Consider the following 19,887-nt stretch of genomic DNA (forward strand, 5'->3'; position numbering starts at 1 on the left):
CACAGCGTCACTCATCAGTTGCTCTTTTGGGTAACTTCCGGCCAAGGCTGGTACTGTACAGTCAAATCATTATTAGTCAAAATCTATAGGGTATAGAGAAGCAAGTTTTATCTGGGTGGACATGTGTCTTTCACAATGCAACAAACAGGTCTACTGACACACTCTAATTTTATGCATGTTTTCATTTTTTTCTTTTAACACAAATGTTTTACTTGACAGACAGACAGCTTGCCCAAGGCTTGCAGACTCCAGGAAAGAAATAGCCAAAAATTTGACTACAGTCAACCTTGCCTAAGTCGACTCTATTTGGACTGAAGAAATAGCTTCGATTTAGAGAAAATTAGACTTAAAAGAGGCTAAAATCAATTGCATATACAGAGACAAGGACTTAAAAAGACCTTCAACATAGGTGATTATTTGACTTATGCGAGGTCGACTTACCAAGGTTGACTGTATATGAGTAAATCAGATTATTCATGACTTTTTTTTTTTATAGTTATGTTGGTGCAGAGAATTCAATTCCAACTTGGGTAGATATTTTTTGATGAAAGCAACTTTGAGTCAAAAAACAACAACACACACCCCTAGGCGTTTTCATTCAATGCGAGCAAAACTGACCACGGCTGGGGTGACAGCACTGGACATTGTGGGTCAATATGCACAGTATACACCATATAGTTTGTGAGTGCAACATTATTTGAATTCGACAATTTTGTCAGTGGTTGAACTTGTGATTTAGAACCATAAAGAAGGAAAAGGACAGTATTATTTTCCTTTTTAGTGAAAAAAACAAACAAACAGCAAATATTAGAAATTTCTCACTTTTGGTACAATAAACAGTGCAATTGTGTCATCAGCAGACTTGCAACAATCGCGAAAACAAAAACACTAAAAGGTATACCACATATGCATTACTCTTCCTCCTGAAAACAGACATAGTTTGAGCCTCTAGATAAAACACAGGCACTGAAAGGGTAAATGGTGCTAAGCTGGAACCATCTCTGCATGACTGCCACAATTTAAGCACAAAAAAGGAAGATTAGATCGTGAATATTTGACGACAGAGCACTACATCTCAGTGTAACATCTGAATGGGACAAGTGCTCAAGGTCGCGTGAAGACGGACAGACACACCAACATCACAATCATCGCATTTGTGTGACACACAAAACATAATGTAGAGGAATTTTATCATTTCAAAGAACCAGAACAATCTGACTGGGGCGCAGCCGACTCGAATGCCTCTCCTTTGTGGAATCACTCTATCTGCCATCAGAACGTGTAACTTAATTCATATTTTGATGAAGGTTCACTGACCTTAATCACCAACTGAGAATTGATCTGTACCTCACGTTATGTGAGGTTACCATTCATGTTGATGCATGAAGCAAATATATGTTACAATTTTTTTTTTTCTAATACCCATCACACCTAATAACATTATAACTGGACTTACACATGGTGGGATTCACGGCGCGAAATTACATTTCAATTAATTTTGGTGTACCTGACCTTTGACCTTTCATCCCAGTCATTTCAGGCAGTTAATTGTTGATGTACTATTTAGCCTGCATACCAGATAATATAGTATATTACCAAATAATCATTCCCAGCTGAAGGTATGGCTTGAGAATGGAATTACTAATTGAAGTAAAGTGACAGTTGATATATCAACACTATAAATTCTTGCAAGAAATAAAAACAATTGATTTCTCCCATGTCAACCAGCTGACATCATCAATTCCTAGCTGTAGTAATGACCCAATATATTTAGATTTTTTTAAATAGAACAATAACCTCTGACCTAAACCTTTGATCTTTCACCACAATCATTTCATGGATATAATTGTTTATGTGTACTTATTATCTACCATTCTTACCAAACTATATTACCACTGGGCATTCCTAAATAAAGAAAAACAATAAGAATTGGAGGATACTGCCCATATCTTATCAGCAGATCCGCACCTCATGCAGTGTACTTTTGTGCCAGCTACCACAAAAATTCATTCAATGATTTCATCTATAATTTGTGATATCCTGGTATGGGACAGACAAAAAGATAACCCTAAAATAAAAATGATTTCCCCCCCCCCTTTTAGGAGCATCCCTACTTCCCCTTTGCAGCACACACGATATACAATGTATCTGCAAAGAGAGGTACTAGTACCCCAGTAGACTCTCATTACCAAGACCACTGATCAAAGACACTGCAATTACAACAAACTTATTTTCTTGCCCAAGGTTGCAAAGATCATTTGTATTCCATCCTTTTCAGAACCCAACATAACAGAGTGATTTCACGGGTTCTGAGACTGTTGATATAATGAAGAGTCCAGTGCACTACTTAGTCCTGGTCATCAATTCAAATTAATGCAATGAGTGTTTTTAAATAGATACTGGACATCTGCTCCATGATCTGATGATGATGACAGCTACAGTATAATGAAACACAAAATAAATATATCACTGAACAAAGATGACACGATCTTTTAAGATTTCTAACAAATAATGACTATAAATGCACACAGGGGGTAAACGTCGAAAAGATCAAAATTACACATATATCTTGAGATGAATCAACACTGAAAAAGCTACGATGACCATGTGATAAAACATGGTTGCCGAATCTATCTGTAATGTTAACCCAAACGGTTGTAAATGTAATACATATCATCTCAGTAAGGATACTACTTATATGATCACTTGAAAATGACAGCAGCAGCTCCATCGGTTCTGCAATAAATATTGAAATATGCCCCGTCAACGATTTTCATAAAAAAAGATCTACGTTAGAAAAAAGCATCTGTACATCATTTACTAAAAGATATTCCACTGTTAGAGTCAGCCAGGCTTACTTCAGTAATCGAAGTAAACACTAACATCCAGATAGAGATATCTATTGCTTTACAGTAGCACTAATGTACATGTTTATACATGCTTGTCCAAAGACTTGCATTAAATAGAATAAAAAGTATTCCTGTCTAAATTAGATTTTATATAATGAATCTGCCCTGATGTATCGAAAGCAGCTTCCTGATTGATCCTCAAGTCTGGATACCACGAAGAGGTAAACTCTGTGTCTGTGGACCAACAATAAATGTACACATCTCACCACTAGAGGGCATACATGCAATCCTTTCTGGGGATTGGCTCACGATGTCATTTTTCCCGATGTGGCATCTGCTTCCACATCCAGAAATGCAGACATGGTTACCTATGATGCAAATATTGACTGCATGAAAGCAAGCTATTTAGCCATGGTATAAGCAACAACATATATGATGATATTCTAACTACAGAAAAAAAAAAAAAAAATCACCCGTTATAGGATACAGCGACAACTCTTACGTACCAGGTCTAAATTTCTTGCTTTGTTTTCAAACAAGAGATTACAGTAGGCAACTTTAATTCAGTCGACACAGCTGAAGGAACGCAGGCATGTACTGCGACAGGTTCCACAACAAAGTTTTCACGTCATTCAAATCACAGCTTAAGTTGGTTTAAGTCATTTAATGCCACTGAGTTAGTAATGGGCCCTGCTGAAGACAGTTGATTACAACCCTTTGATCACCACCCCTGAGAAAACAGTTCTCTATTTGCCATCTTTTGATTTTTTTTTTTTTTTTTTTTGTTTTGGAAAAGAAAAATTGAAGTGTTCTAGACACCATAAACAGTCGACACCATCACTGAGGAAATCAGCCTTTATCTCTCATCACAGTTTTGTAAATGTGTAGGAAGAAAGCCCCAGTAAGAAACCTCATCTTTGAAAGCAACAAGAAACTACACTATAGCTTAAAAGGTATACAAAAGTGGTCCTAAACCTAATGCCAAGTTACAAATTTGTCATGCATTGATTAAACTAAAGTTAAAGACAGACAAGGGGACAAAAAAAAAAGGTGCAAGATAGACAGAGCGAGATAGGGAAAGATAGAGACAGACAGAAGAGAATACTCCTTACTTTTTCTTCTTCTTGCTGTTCTTCAAATCATTGCTTTCAGATTTTCTCTTTGATGGTTTCTTCTGATTTTGATTTGTCTTTTGTTTCTGAGATGCTTGCTGCTTATTGGGGGTCTTTGATTTCTGGGGTGTCTTTGTGATGCTGGCACCACCATTTCTCTTTGTTTCTAATTTCCTCTTACAGTCTTTGTTCTTGTCCTGCTTCTCCGGCTCCTCTTTCCCTTCCCTGCTGGCCTTCTTGACTCTTGTCTGTCCTGCGGAGTCCTTGCGGACAGACTGGGTGCGACCTTCCACTTTTCTGAGCTTGGAGTCACTGGCCTCCTCTTCCGCATCGCTTTCCCTAAGACGCTTCACCCTGACAACGAGCCTCTTCCCAGGATCGATGGCCTCAAGGGCCAACTCCATATCGTTCATGTTGACCATGACTGAGACGCCGCCGCCTTCGAGCTGCAGCTTGAAGTAGACATCAGCATCCTCGTCGACCATGACATCAGCATCATCGTCGACCAGGACTTCAGTTGGCACCGTTGCGATGTCCACGGGAGTAGCAGCTTCACTGCGCATCTCCACATCCTCATTCGCCACCCTAATCTTGGTCTCAATCTCTGCAATGCACCTTACCTTCCTGGATAATGGCCACTTGGGATTGCAGATGTTCTGGCACAGAGGTACGACTTCATTGAATGTGAGTAGGTCGAGGCTGCCATTGGTCAGCTTCGACTGGATGCTCTTGATACGTTGAGCGAGACCATTCAAAAATTTGGTGATGGCCTTAGAACTTGAATCAGCAGGCAAGTCTCCTGCTGACTTCTGGCCCATGGAGACAGCATTGTTTTCATTCATGTCCTTGGTGCCTTCCACCAAGTTCAGCACATCCTTCGATTCCGCCCGCAAGATTGCATCAACCTCCTGGAACAACACCTCTCTGTCTGCTTTGGATGTTGATGGAAGGGCGATCTTCTCACACAGAGGGTTGATCTTCTTGCACAAGTCATCTGGTAGGATGTGGCTGGACTGCAGGATGGCTATGGTTTGGAGGACATCAGAGAGCAAAGAATCCTCGGATGCACCCTCTGTTTGCTGGTCTGTCTGTGCTAACGGCTTTTTTAACTTTAGCAGTGTGGCTAAATGGGGGTGCCTGCTGATCTTCACTCTGCTTGCTGTCTTCTTCCCTGCTTCTGGGGCAGTCTTTCCACTTTGATGGGAATCTCCACAGTACAACTTTCAGATTGCTTGGGCTTGATGCTGATAAAGCTGCGTTTGATGAACTGGGCAACCGACTCTGGGATCACCTTCTGTGGCTTTTGGGCAGGATCTCCTGCTTGGTGTGGAACTGGCTTCGCAATGGAAAGTGCAACGGGTTTGGCATTCACTGCTGCCGAGGCATTATTCAAAAGAAGTACCTGTTTTGCTACTGGTGCAGATGCAACTGCCGACACTGCGCCTACAGAGTTGGCCAGCTTTGGGACCGACATAATGGGAACTTGGTTCGGAGCAAGGGAGAGGACTAGACTCCCTCCACTTCCGGCACTGATAAACCCCCCTCTGGGAATCGTCACTCCACCACCACTGCCGCCACTAAACGATCCAAGTCCATTCCCCAGGCGGATGACACCATTCGTAACTGTGTTCACACTCCCGTTCGTTCCTACGTTTCGCAACTGAATCGGCATTCCGCTGATGAGATTGATTCCACTTGCGCCTAGGTTGATGGTGTTGATGATTCCCCCTGTCCCTCCCCCTACAGCTGGCGCCGCCCAGGGAGAGAGGCATGCACGGTCCCGTTGGGCACGCCATATGCTTGGTGTGAAGTGTTGCCACCTGTGTTGCTGGTCTTGGAACCTTTCATTGTTCCCTCTGTTGGTGCTGGTTGTTGATCTCTTGAATTCCCTGTGGTGGTACAAATGGATCAGAACAAATACTTATCATTATTTATCAACTTCACACAGTACAGATATGCTTCATTATTGTATTATAGAATGGGTAGCGAGAATCCTGCGATCTGATTGGTCGAGAGCTATGTGTTCATTTTTACTGGCCGCACGTTGAGTCACGGTGGTAAACATGTTATCGCGCACTTAGCAAGAGTACGCGTACTTGTAACAAAGGTTCACGCACTAAAGCAAGCGTTCGCGCACTCAGCTTGGCCATGCATCCAGTAAAAACTTATGCATGGCTGGCCATGCATCCAGTAAAAACGGTAAGTACGGGTATGCATGCCCTTTACGGAAAGCCAAAAGGAAATGCATCCAGTAATTTTGTCATCGGGTAACACGATAGAATACTGGGTTTTTGACAAGAAAATTACCCATTCTATAAATCAAATGACGCACATGTCTTTTCGTGCGTCAGTCGGAATATAGTGTGCATGCGGTAACTATGGAATTTAGCCTAAACCCACTCGGCTTCGCCTCATGGGTTAAGCATTCCATAGTTACCTTATGCACACGATTCCGACTGACGCACTCAGACCTGTGCGTCATTTGTATACTGGCAGTGATGATCACCAACAAGGTGACAACATCTAAATCATACTGGTCCTCGTAATGTCATAAGTATGACTATAAGGATAAACTCCACCTTTATGCAGTTCAGATATTACTTAAAAATCACATTATTTTTCTGCACCAGGAGCACCACTGTGTCGCAGACATGACACCTCAAATGACACTATTATCATTATAATTATTAACAGCAAAAAACAAAACAAAACAAAAACAATGCATATTAATATAGTGATACTCTTAAAGAGGATGGCTAGTAACTGATCAGTGGGAATCAGTGGGAATGCTGAGGGATGATTGTTCCAATCCTTGTGGGATTCATTTAAGAGTACATTATATGTCTACTGTTGTGTAAAAATTATTTGCTTCAGAACGGTCTCATGTGCAGATTAATGCCCCGTCACTGACCAGGGACGCTCACCTGGAAGCATTAAACTGCACATTACTTGAATATGAGACCATTCTGAAGCAAATAATGTATATATGTATCAAAAAAGGAAATATAGTAAATACATGTGAGCACTAAGTAAAAGACTTTGAAGAAAGGATATCTTCATACATATTATTTCATAAATACACAAACTTCAGTTTCAGAATTTTCTCATTAAGTTGTCAAAGGCTGCGTTTATCAACTCCTTTTCTCCGCAGAAACAGGTAATCCAAACAGCTTTCAAGGAATTTTTACGAGTTGATAAACGCAAAGCTGTTTTGAAAGCCCTTTAGGAAAGCCTTTTACGAAAGGGTGCGTTTATCAACTCTCCTTTCTCGGCAGAAACAGGTTATCCAAACAGCTTTCCAGGAATTTTCATGAGTTGATAAACGCAAAGCAGTTTTGAAAGCCCTTTAGGAAAGCCTTTTCGAAAGCCCAAAATTTGTGACGATCCAAACAGGTTTCCTAAACAGGTTATCAGAAACCTGTTTGTAAAAGCCTTTCGAAGTTGATAAACGCAAAGCTGTTTTGAAAGCCCTTTAGGTCGCCCTAACTGCGGTTACGCAACCATGCGTTTCCAGTTTCTGAAAAGACGAGCGCCACGTAAAGTGCACACGAGTACGTGTACACAGGTGTATACATACAGCTGTGTGTAATGCAGCATATATATATGCTTGGAACAAGAAGGTGTTTCTCTCACCAACAAGGTTTGAGAAATAGAGTAACAACAGTCTCATTCCTTTTGATCCCATGTCTCATGCCGCCACTCAGAAATATTTGAAGTATGTGCTAGACTGGAGCTGCCTCACAGATAGGAAGACAATTGATTCATGTGGCATTGTATCATGACTCGTCACTCTCAAAGGAAGATATGTCTTTATGATGGTAATTGCTTTTTGCCGTCCCTTCTTAGAAAACAAGCAGCACATGAATAGTACAGGCAGTCAGGGCTTTGGAAAGGGCTCTCGAAAGGGCTATGGAAAGGGCTATGGAAAGGGCTATGGAAAGGGCTATCGAAAGTTGATAAACGCAGCCGACGAAAACAAGCGGCACATTAATAGCACAGGGAGTGGACAGGGCTTTCGAAAGGGCTATGGAAAGGGCTTTCGAAAGGGGTATGGAAAGGGCTATGGAAAGGGCTTTCGAAAGTCGTTTAAACTTGGGAAAGTTGATAAACGTAGCCACAGTCTGATGAAGTTTTCCACTTTGTTTTTACTCTTTCAAAAATGGCTTGAATATTGAATGGAATGACCTGGATCCTAATTGCTCACAGCTGGCATGTGCACATGTCCTGAGGCAGGTTAGTGAATTGGGAAAGAGGTCGCTAATGGGATACTAGTGCTGCATGGGGCAGTTTCGGTAAAGTGTAATTTGACACCCCCCCTTCAGATCTCCGCCACCGATCACGCGATCGCCGCGAAATTTTGCCTGCACATAGAGCCGGATGTCAACTACAAGATAGTATGGTCATACAATAGAAAAAAATTTGATTTTATATCTTTTGATAAATTAATTATGCAAATTTACGCATGAAATCATATTTTCACCTACACGCTATGACTCCATTAAAAAGATTAAAGGATTACTAAATTTTTGTGTCGGGAGTTCAAGACACATCAAACAATTTTCTTGTAAAAAAAATAGCGCAATCAAAATCAGTTTCGTTTGTTTTGTTTTGTTAATTTCTTATGTATCATAATGGCTTTTTTAAAATACTTTTTGTTTTCTATTGTTTTTTTGCCAAAATTTTTTGCAGGCACTTTTTCAAGCTTATCTACATTAGAATTGATTAATCTTAATGGCTAAAAGTCGAAATAATCTAATTTATATCCATTAAACAAAAAAATACCATTTGCATTGGAATTGCTCACGACATCATGAATGTGAGCTGTTTTTGGGTTGACATGCATACAGTATGCAAAACATTGCGTAACTTCAGAACAGTGTACCCGGACGTCGCAAATTTGGTCTCAAAATATGCGGGAGACTTCAATGAAAAAAGTCATGAAACGATGCGGCAAATTCTTTGCGTGTTGCGGAATTGTGGCGCGAAATGTCGAGGGGGGGGGTCAATTTGACCCCCCCCCCCACTTAAAATAGGGTTAACAAGCTGTGTCAGCAGCTCTTTTAATGTTGACCAAAAACCCAATAAAAAAGCATTAAATTCTTTGTGAATGCCATTTTCTGAGATCTTCTGTGGCTTCTCGGCAAACAATATGCCATGATTTCTGAAACACCAAAATATTTGATGTCAGGGAAATTACTGAAGATTAAAGATTACTCCTAACTGTTAAGTGTAAAACTGCATGATAGTGCTATGGAGCTTGTAAGATTGAATGTATTTTAGTGATGGGGAGGGCAGTCCTATGTAGCGGCTGCTTATGTCTTCCTAGAATAAGGTGAAGGTTCAAGGATTGGTTCATACCAGATGGCGTCGTACCAGGCGTGGGACTGCTCCCACCACCAGGACTGTGGTTGGCGCCATTGAGCACCGGCACACTGCCTTCTCCACAGGGGGGTGATGCGTTGCCGTTGACTACCACCTTCTCCTTCTCCTTCTCCTCATCAGTTCCAGCGTCTGGCTCTGCTATCTTCCCTCTCTCCTCTGCCTGTTTCTCTGCGTCGTTTTTCCTAGCCGCCTTTCTCGCCAGGTGGCGAAGCGAAGGTACTCCCCGTAGGTGAGGTAGATGCGTTCTGAGAATGTTTGTTAAATCAGTAAGAAATTACATCTGGATACAATTGTAGCAACACCTACTGTTGATCTTGCACAAAGCCTGGGCTTATTAGTGGCAAGCCAGTATCAACAGAAGACAAATTCAAAGTAACAGTGAATATTGCGAATTCTGCATACACAATCAAACGACCAAACATTTTCACACTTTAATATGATGCCATGACATAAGGATAAAACATTTCCAAATTTTCAGTTGAATCTCCTCAGATCTGGCACTGAAATATATCACAGAAATAGATCTGTTAGAAAATTGCTCGTCAGCAAACATAAATGCACCAAAGCGTACAATCATAATCTAGTCGAGATTGTCTGGCTGTGTGTGCACCTACATTGTACAAAATCGATCAGTGAAAAAGCTGTACACATGGTACAGGGTCTCTGAAATATCATCTTTGACATAATATCCTATTTTCAAATAATTCTCTTTCTCTTGACACATTATTTTCTTTCTTACTTTTGTTTTGTTTTTGTTTGAAAATTTGCCTGAAAGGGTCTCCAGGGAAGATAATGTTTTGGCGCTGATTGACTCAGCACAGCTGAATTCTGATTTCTGAGGTTTGATATTCTCAAAAATGATGTAAGAGAAAAAATCTTTTTCAGTGAGATATCAGGAGCACTGCTAGTTGCCCATAAGTGTTTAATATCGCAAGAACAGCTTGGAGTATTTATGAAACTCTGCCTGTCTATCTATTTAAGGAGTAAAGTGGGATGACTAAAAGGTTTGGAAAAATGATTTTCTTACAGTATTGACTGGTTCTCCATTGGTGTGTTCTGGCTGAATGAGAGACTTCACAGGTGAGTCAATGAGGTTCACAGGGTTGCTGGAGGTTGGCCCTTGCACGAGCTGGATCATGGGTGTAGAAAGGTTGCTGATGCCTGCAATGTCATTTGCAGCACTGCCATTTGGGAAGATGGTCACAGATCTGGACTGCTGAACGAGGTCCACCACAGGGACTGGCTGCTGGCCGAGCTTCAAGGAGACTGGGCGAGCACTTGCTGCGGCTGCGATAGCTGCTCTTGCTGCTTCTGACGCCGCCTTGGCACGCTCTGCAATTTGGGCCTTCCGCTGGTCCTCGATCTCCTTCAGGATGGCAATAAGTGCTTTTGTCTGCAGCCTCCAGAAACCCTCACTGACGGCAACCCTACGGGTGCTGTACACCATACTCAAGGCACGCATGGTTTTGGAGACGCAGCCAAACATGAAGTTGTCCAGTTCGTGAGCAAAGTCCACAGACTCTTTCATGGACAAGCCTCCGCTGAAGTTGGCAAAGATCTCAGCTGGAGACATCAGGTTTAAAGGAGGTATCTGATAGTTTTGAGTCCTGTACTCAATGTCTTTCAAGGTCGGAAACAAAGGAATGTCCTTCAGCTTCTGACTGTGGCAACCCATTGGGATCTTGTAGCGAATGTCTTCTGGACTCTTGTAGTTCATCTTGTCAGAGTCGTTGCACGGGCCCTGCAGATCAAAGTACAGCTTGTAGGCAACCTCCCTGGACAGTCTGACAACATTAGGGTTAGTGACCATGTCCTTGTTAAACTTTGACGGTCTGGCATAGTTTGGCATGGCAAAGTTTGATGGACCCTTCAAGAGTTCTTTTCTGATGTCATTTACAAGTTTGTTTGCCTCTGGAAGGTCTACCTTGATCCTGGTGATGTAAGCCTGAGGGACCTTGTTTGGCTCTAGGTAGGGATTCTGCATTGCCAGGGAATGTGAATAGGCAGCCCCTTTTGGGGATCTCATCTCCTCGAGGATCTTGCTGACTGGAGCACTAGTGCCCTTGATCTTCCCTGATATCTGCTGGGGGTGCTTGTAGATGACAGCATTCTTGATGACAGTCTGCTGTTTGATGCCGGGCCGGTAGCTCCCAGAATGAAAGGTCTTCTTGTGGTGATCCAGCGCATCTCGAGTGTAGCAATCCCGGTCACACAGCAGGCAAACATATGGAGTTCTCTGAGCTCTGACAACAGGGTAGGCATCTTTATTGACGCCGGGTCTACTTCCAGTCTGCACTATCACAGGAGTAGGGGCGATAGCCACTTTACCCATGCTCCCTTTCACGGCTGCGTGCACAGTGACACTGGTTGCCCTCTGAACACCAGGGGTGACACTGTTCGGCTTTTTCTTCATCAGTTGGCGGTGGTAGTTGTGGATCTTCTGCTCATGCATATCCCTCTGGCATTCCAGAATGAAAGACTGCCTGCACTGGGCGCAAGGGAAGCTGTGAGTGCGGAGCCTGTGTATCTCGTAGTCACACTGGCTGAAGAGCGTAGAACTGTAGTAGCAATGTGGACAGCTGAAGTGCGAGCCCGCTCTCTGCTTCATGTGACTTGAGGCATCCTCCATCTTGAAGAAGGCCTGGTGGCACCGAAGACATTCGATCATCCATTTCTCCCCTGACGGAAGGGTCACATACGTGTTTCCCATTCGCACCGTGGTCAAGTATACACGCCCTTCATCTTTCTTGTCACCCTCATCTGCACTGCTGTTCCCCCCACTCCCACTCTGTTTGATGTCAAACATACCCTTGGCTTGCATTGGCACAATTTTGCTCTGACTGTTCTTATTACTACTCGGAGAGTCTGATATAAGTATCACATCAGGGGCTTCCTTGTCACTTTCCTTGGAAGTGTTGACTCTTTGTTTACTCTGTGAGATTTGCTCACTTAACCTGTTATCTATGTGGGTGTCCTTCTTATGCCTACCGGAATGTATGACCCCCTCCCTACCTACAGCGATGACAGGGCTCTCTGCACCTTTCTCATTCCCACTGTATCTTGACACTTCGTCTGCTTCACCCACCGTGAGAGTTTTGGCTATACCACTTTTGACCAACTTTGACAAGTCTAATGGCGACGAATCAATCTTTGCTGCACCATTCCTGTCATGTTTTCTCACTTTTTCATTGGCAACTGATGCACTACTCTCTCCTTTTGAGCTTGTCTCAGTGTTAGAAGAAGCATCGTCTTTCGTCAGATCCACCGTTTCAATGTCTTTACTCTGAGCGTCTTTTTCTGACTTTTTCTCAGCACTTTTCTCTGCGTCTGCCTCCTGCTTAGCCCTGATCTCAGAGCGTGGCCGCATCCTGGCAAGCACCTCCTCTGGAATGTCAACACCATGGACCATTTGCACATGACTCATGAAGTTTTTCCGTAGCTTGAAGCAGATGCAACACGCCTCGCAGCGAAACTTTGCCTGCCCGTGCAGACAGTGGAACTGCTGGGCAAACATGTTAGCAAAGTACATGTCGCAAGACGTGCAATAGTATCCCCAGTTGTATCTCACCTTTTCGTTGCTGATATTCGTGACTTTCTGAACTTTGGGCTGCTTGGATATCGCACCGGACTGGTACTTACTTGCAATCCTCTGGATGACAGTTTGCGCAGACTCCATCTCCTTCATCTCTTTAGGTGTCTTGGGTGTCTTGGGTGTCCGAGGCTGCTTGGGTGGCTTAGAGGGAGTTTTCTGCTGCTTCTCTCCCTTCTTGGGAGTTTTGGGTTTGCGACCTCGCCGCGAGACCGGTTCTGGCGGTGGTGGGGGCTCCTCCTTTGGGTGCGTGTTGGCAATATGGTAGTCCAACTTGCTCTTCCGGGAGAAGGATGCTTTGCACTCCTGGCACTGGTAAGACTCCGTCATCATGCCTCTCATCTCCATGCCAGAACTCAATCGGTTTAGTCGTTTCTCGGTCAAGGTCAAAGAGGATGACCTGCGCTTTGGAGTCCTTTTCTTCTCACCATCTTCAGCTTTCTCGTCTGCCTTGGTGTCAGGCTCATCACTTCTGTCCTCCTCCTTGACCACCTCCACCTCCATCTTCTCTTCTGTTTGATCACTCATCATGTTTCAGATCACCTAAAAAGACAGAACGAAGGCCAAACAACAAGTCAGAGAAACCTTCAAAACTTCGAAAAATTCATAAAAAACATGGAAATTCTCACATTTGTTCCTTTTTATTGGGGGGGGGGATCACTACAAATTAAATCACAAAGGCATACACATGAACAAATTCAATACAGCACTGGATTTCACATATTTGGAATCAGATTAATTTCACTGAAAAAAACCCCACTAAATCCACTTCACTGCTACTATTTAATGCCCCAGCCACTTATGATGAATGCCAAAGGCACTAATTCAAAAGTGAAACAGGATCATTTACTGTTAGTATTTAAAGGCATAATTTACCATTTGCAGATGAAACCAAAACCCGGCATTAGTGCTTTAAAATAGTTCTAAAATATGAGTTAGGGATAGAAACAACCACTGTAAAAACTAGAATCAGTAAAATCGATGTTAATTATTGTTAAATATATGCAAAATCTGAACAATAGTTATAATAAAAAGATTTTCCAGACTTAACTGTCCACAGTTACGATTTATTGAGAAAAATACTGATATCTCCTTATAATTTAGGCTTTATTGCAAAAATTTTGTATGTTAGGATGTTTTGTGGTACAACAAACCTACGCATAGGGCCTATGCATCAAATGTGATATCTTGAACATTTCTAAAATCACTGCTCCCCAAAGGTAAATAGGACCTTTAAGTTGAGTATGACACATGTAATCATCTACACGTACCATGATCTATGTTAATGAATAAGGTATCAGGTGGCAAGTTTTGTGATGAAAACAATTTTGCTAAATCTTAAAGAAGAAATTTCCACTCAAAACTGAATTTGCTTGAATCAGAATTGGTTACAAATATTAGAGCATATGATCTGCAAAGATACCAGTAAAACTTAATGAGATGAGTGTCAAGAATGCTAGGTCCAGTTGACCTTTGGGAGCAGTGATTTCAAAAATGTTCAAGATATCACATTTGATACATATGTGTAGGTTTGTTGTATCACAAAAAATCCTGCCATATAAAATTTTTGCAATAAAGCCTAAAATATAAGGAGATATCAGTGTTTTTCTCAATAAACCGTAGCAGTAGACGGTCTAGTCTGGAAACATTTTTATTACAACTATGTTCACATTTTGTGTATTCAACAACACTTAACATCGATCATAATGCGGATTCAAATTTTTACAGCACTTGGTTGTTTCTAGCCGTTACTCACATTTTAGAACTATATTTTGAAGCACTAATGCTGGGTTTTTGTTTCATCTGCAAATGGTAAATTATGCCATTAAGTGTTGCAATGCCGGAAAATAACCTGATTTGACATTTCATTTTTTCCTTTATGGCAGTAGATGATGGCGCTGGCAGGGCTACCAGACTCTTCAGATGAACACAAAACATACTGATGCAAAACAAAACAAAGCAAAACACATGTACCACATAACAAAACAAAACAAAACAAATGTACCACATAACAAAATAGAACATAAACACATTTGGTAAGAAATTGAAATATTGTGCATATTGGGAAGGCTAAGCAGATTATATCAAAATAAGACTTTGTATACAGTACTTAAAGTTTGAATACAGAAAATATGCCTTTACAGTAAAAACAAACAACAAACAAAAAAGCAACATTCACAGCTCTGCTGTGTTGCCAACTGTGTAGAAGTGATTAGAAAATCTGAGTATTTTGTCTTGTCTGCAGCCATTATTTGTGGTATCCCTCTGATATTTCACTTTTAGCCCAGATGAATTGTCATTAAGGGCCCCTCTCACTTTATATCAAACAATTTTAGAGCCAACAAAAGTCAAAATGCTATCCTGTTTGAGTTTGGTCCAGTCAGGAGTCATTATGAAAGTGGGGTACAAGACTCACTAGAAAAGGAAATATAGTTTAGACCCAATCTCTTATGACTTATAACTGACACATCTACTTTATTCCCTCTCATTTTAAAACAAACATACAAACAAACAAACAAAAACAAACAAAAATGTATACAATAAATGAGGGGATTATTGCATCACTACAGAAGACCAACTGCTGTATAAGTTGTAATTTTTGTGTACAGATATTTTAGCAAATTAGGAGGTCTGACATTTTCGCAAGATGTTGTTTTCGCGAATTGGCACCGACGCTATCTTAAAGGGCATAGTCCCGGTAGTGTAGATGGCGCTGTTGATAAAACTGCCGATCACCGTTAGCATTGATACGAAGATTACCGAAGTTGAGCTGTCATCAAAAGTAAAGTGCGTAGGTGTTGCTAAGTAACGTTGCCTTCGTTGTCTTCTTTGCGCATCGCGCAGTCTGTAGTAATGCCAAGATGCGTGAATATGTGCTTGTTATTATGACATCACGAAGAAGTTTGCTAAAGCTGTCATCCCCCTCAGCCGAATCATGAGCCGAACTATGATCGGACCACTGACTACAGTGAATCAGACTTTTTCGGACTCTGGAAAGTGGGCCAAAGCGTAAGCGCCATAGAGAAGTTGATAGCGTAGGTCTCTATAGGAAACTTGCGCCATGCGCCCGCGTACGCATTTGACTAAAACACCGGGACCATGCACCTTTAAATGCACTGTTACTCTAGTGCAAGGCGACATTTTTGTGTGTTACAAGTAAAATTCGCAATCCAATTGTTATTTGTAAGATTTGCAAAAATTAAACCCTCCCGAAAATAACAACTTACAGAGTATGACTTTGGAGTTCACTTGTTTAGTTGGTGTTTAGCAGGTTCAGTCAACATACTTTTCTCTTTTTTTTTTTCAATTTTAATTGTCCACAAAACCAAAACTGTATGAGCTACTGCCATTGTTGTGATTGAAAAAAAAAAGACAAAATACAAATCATTCAGCTTCTCTCCTGGATACAATTTCATTACTAGTATTACATCAGAAGCTAGAATTTCAAGGAGTTTTCTTTGGAAAGGGAAATACTGTAAAAGGGGATATTTTTGTATGCGTAATTTTTCTCCCTTGACTTGCTAAGAAAAAATATGCAAGTTTTTAATTCTGCAGAATCAGAACATTGATTATTGGAACATATGGCATGCAACAGTGCTTTTATTTTCATGCTAGCTTTTGGATGCTCAAAATGCATGAAAATTTCAACATCAAGAAAATATCCACTTACAGTTACAGTAGCTTATGGTAGTATGAGAAATAAACAGTATGATCCCTGAGACTGAGAAGTAAAGATCATTGTCACTGATCCACACTTTTGTAATTAAAGGAGATTTCTAGATGGTTTTTAGACTTGTTGTAAGCATCTCAACATCTACTGAGTACTGTACAGAGTTTCAGAATTTATAATGATTGCAATGAGGAATAAGAATGTTTTCAAAATTCACACACACACACACACACACACACGCACACAAATCACAATGTATGAAGATGATGACATGGCCTCCTGACACAAGAATGCATGATTTGATACTGAAGGAAGCAAAAGAAGAAAGCACGAATAAATTCTACACAAGTGAAGTTGTTAAGTACTAAGTAGTATGGTAAGGGATTACATGACATGCTTGTACAAGTTTGTACATTTATGGAATGCATTGCATGTGAGCCGCTATGTCATCATCATCATTAAGTGTATTAAATTTGCTTGGGTTTTTGAGAGTATTGGCCAAATTTGCTCAAGTACCACAATAAATTCTACTTACACCCACAAATCTCTACATGGCACTAACAATTTACATGTTGTATGTATGTACAGTAACATGGTGTCAAATTACAAAAATTGTGTATCTAACATTCATAATTTCTTGAAGTCTCTTGAAGCCTCACAAGTTTGTTAGAAATCTCGTCTTTCTTGTCATGTTGGTTTGAGAAGAGAAGGTGTGGAATGATGAGAAAATGGCACAGCTTCGATGCATTATGTCACAGGTCCAACAAAATCACAAAATACCAACTCTGCTGACAACAATTTTTCTATTCATCATTTCATTTTCATATCATTTCATTTATTGTTTCTGCATGGTACAATAAATCAACACATAACTTTTGAGAAAATACACACTCAGGGAATAATTTTCAAACTAAAATTGAATTATTAGCAATTTCAGAATATGAGAAATATTTTAAATGGTAGACATCTATCCTGTAGGTGTATGATACTTCTGTGTAAGATTATTGCTACACAATACATGTTTGTACAAGTAGTTTGTGTAGCAGTGGTGTAAAAATGCATAGAAAATTGTGATGCGATTACCAGGAAAATTATTCCCTGACATTGATTCATCATCAATCATGGCTAACCGAACCTTTACTTTGCACATGAGAAATAAGGAAATTATCATAGAAAATGGAAGCCTTGGTACCCTGGTCTACAATGAATGTATGCAGTCGTGTGCAGTCACCACATGACTGTAGTAATATACAGACAGTATAGTCAATAATCAAATGAAGCTAGCATATTATATTAGTGTTTTTCCTTCTATTTTTTTTTTTTTTTTGGGGGGGGGGGGGGGTGGTCATGTGTGGGGAACATACCATAGGTAGATCATTGCATGTGGTAGAAAGAATAACTATGTACAGCCCTACCCATATTTACTGGTAGTTGTGGCATGTGCATACAAGTGTATGTACATGTGTATAGATATAATATGTAAATCAATGGCACTGTAAACTTGAGTTCTACATGTGCATTGATTGGTTCAGGGATAATTTGCCCATTTTTAAAAAAAAATATATCTCAGTATTAGAGTAAGATATCACAAGCTAAACCTACAAGCTACATGCATTGTAAGCAGGTACATGCTGAGTTGAAACAAACAACAAAGGAAAGATGAATGCTGACGCCATTTTGAAGCTAACTAATTGGACAAATCCATTGCGTCTAACGGGGGTATCTCCTATATTCAACCACCTAAAGAAAACAAATAGGACCCTAAGACAAATTAAAATGGGCAAAAAACACACAGAATGGCCATGCCACACCAAACCCAAAATATGACATGATGCATGAAAATAAAATCGACTTGAAAGTTACCAGAAATATCAAAGCCGAAAGGTAATCTCAATCAAACCGTCCCTCTCGCAGCCTCGATGTATCTGAACACCCCTAATTCTGGAATAGTATCTACCACTAAAAATCTTTAACAAAACTATATCCCCTTTCCTTTCAAGAGAGAAAGAGAGTATGTGCAAATTACGAAGGAATTCCTGACTCTAAGCCGAATTCTATCATCATGACACTTGGACAAATTAATCACCAACTATACAGTCTTGTTGCAACACTAAATCAAAGTTGGGGAGACATTTTTCAAATATAGCGCCCTGTCTTTCCTACACGGCACTACCCGGTGCGGTTCACTCATTCATTGAACGATATATGCATGTCCACTCGTAACCACGTACATTACGCATGGAGACACACACAATGTAATAGTGGTGCAGAAATAGAAACTGGATGTCCAACGATATTCAACATAAACACCCTGATCCTGCTATCCACGATCAAAATTGGAAATAATGAAGATCACAAGTACAGTACGGCATCCGATACGTACCTTTCCATCCTTCTCATGGTGCAAATACCACGAAATTATTTGGCCCCTACTACGAATAGTGGTAGGTTACAGATGAGCGGGTGCATTGACCATACTGAAACACACACACGCTCCTACACACAGTTGTACTCACGGACGTACTGGGAATACACTCTCGTACATTGGCGATACGACACACACAAGAACCTCAATCGTTGTCGTGCGTTGTATTTCTCTTTTTTTCCCTGTGCTGCGCGCTGTCGTATGGAACGCAACTACGCTACGGAGCAAAATGGCCGTGTATGATCCGCCAGCGCCAGTAGGCGAACATAATCAGCATAGAGTCTAAAACCGAATAAAACAAAACCAAACACAACTCAACGCGTTTAGTTTTACAGTACACACCGTCAAAAGGGCACACACACCGCACGCGCGCACACACACACACATTCCCACTTACAAATTGTACAAGCAGAAATGAAATAAAAATGGGAATAAACTCGCAGGCTGGTAAACTTTATATTCACTTTTTTTTCTAGTTTTTGAAGTACAATCTGTTAGAAAACAATTTAAAGACAAAGTAAAACAAAGACGACAGAGTAAAAATAAAGGTGAAAAACTTAAAATGACTAATGTTATCTTAAGAGAAAATGATAAGAGTTTCATAGAGATATTTCAGAGAGCTCCCTTTATGACCTATTTTTTAATCTCATTTTCCTCATTCATACATAAAATTGTTTTGATGTTATCTGCATGATTAAGTTTACCCCTTTTCTCCTTAATGGAAGACAAAGTGATATATTGTTTCTGACGAAGGGGCATACCTTTCCTTATAATAATCCTTACAATTTGTGACATATATATATATATATATATATATATATATATATATTGTCCTACCTCTACGTATTCCTTATCTACAG

General features: G+C 40.6%; 1 pseudogene; it reads right to left on the bottom strand.

Annotated features, from left to right (window-relative positions):
• Positions 1-2,540: 2,540 nt before the first annotated feature.
• On the bottom strand, positions 2,541-19,080 carry LOC139710911 (uncharacterized; annotated as a pseudogene).
• Positions 19,081-19,887: the final 807 nt, after the last annotated feature.

The sequence above is a fragment of the Diadema antillarum genome, unplaced genomic scaffold, assembly GCF_040938485.1.
Source record: "Diadema antillarum isolate AM-2024a unplaced genomic scaffold, OU_Dant_1.0 seq00001586_RagTag, whole genome shotgun sequence".
In the NCBI taxonomy this organism is placed as follows: Eukaryota; Metazoa; Echinodermata; class Echinoidea; order Diadematoida; family Diadematidae; genus Diadema; species Diadema antillarum.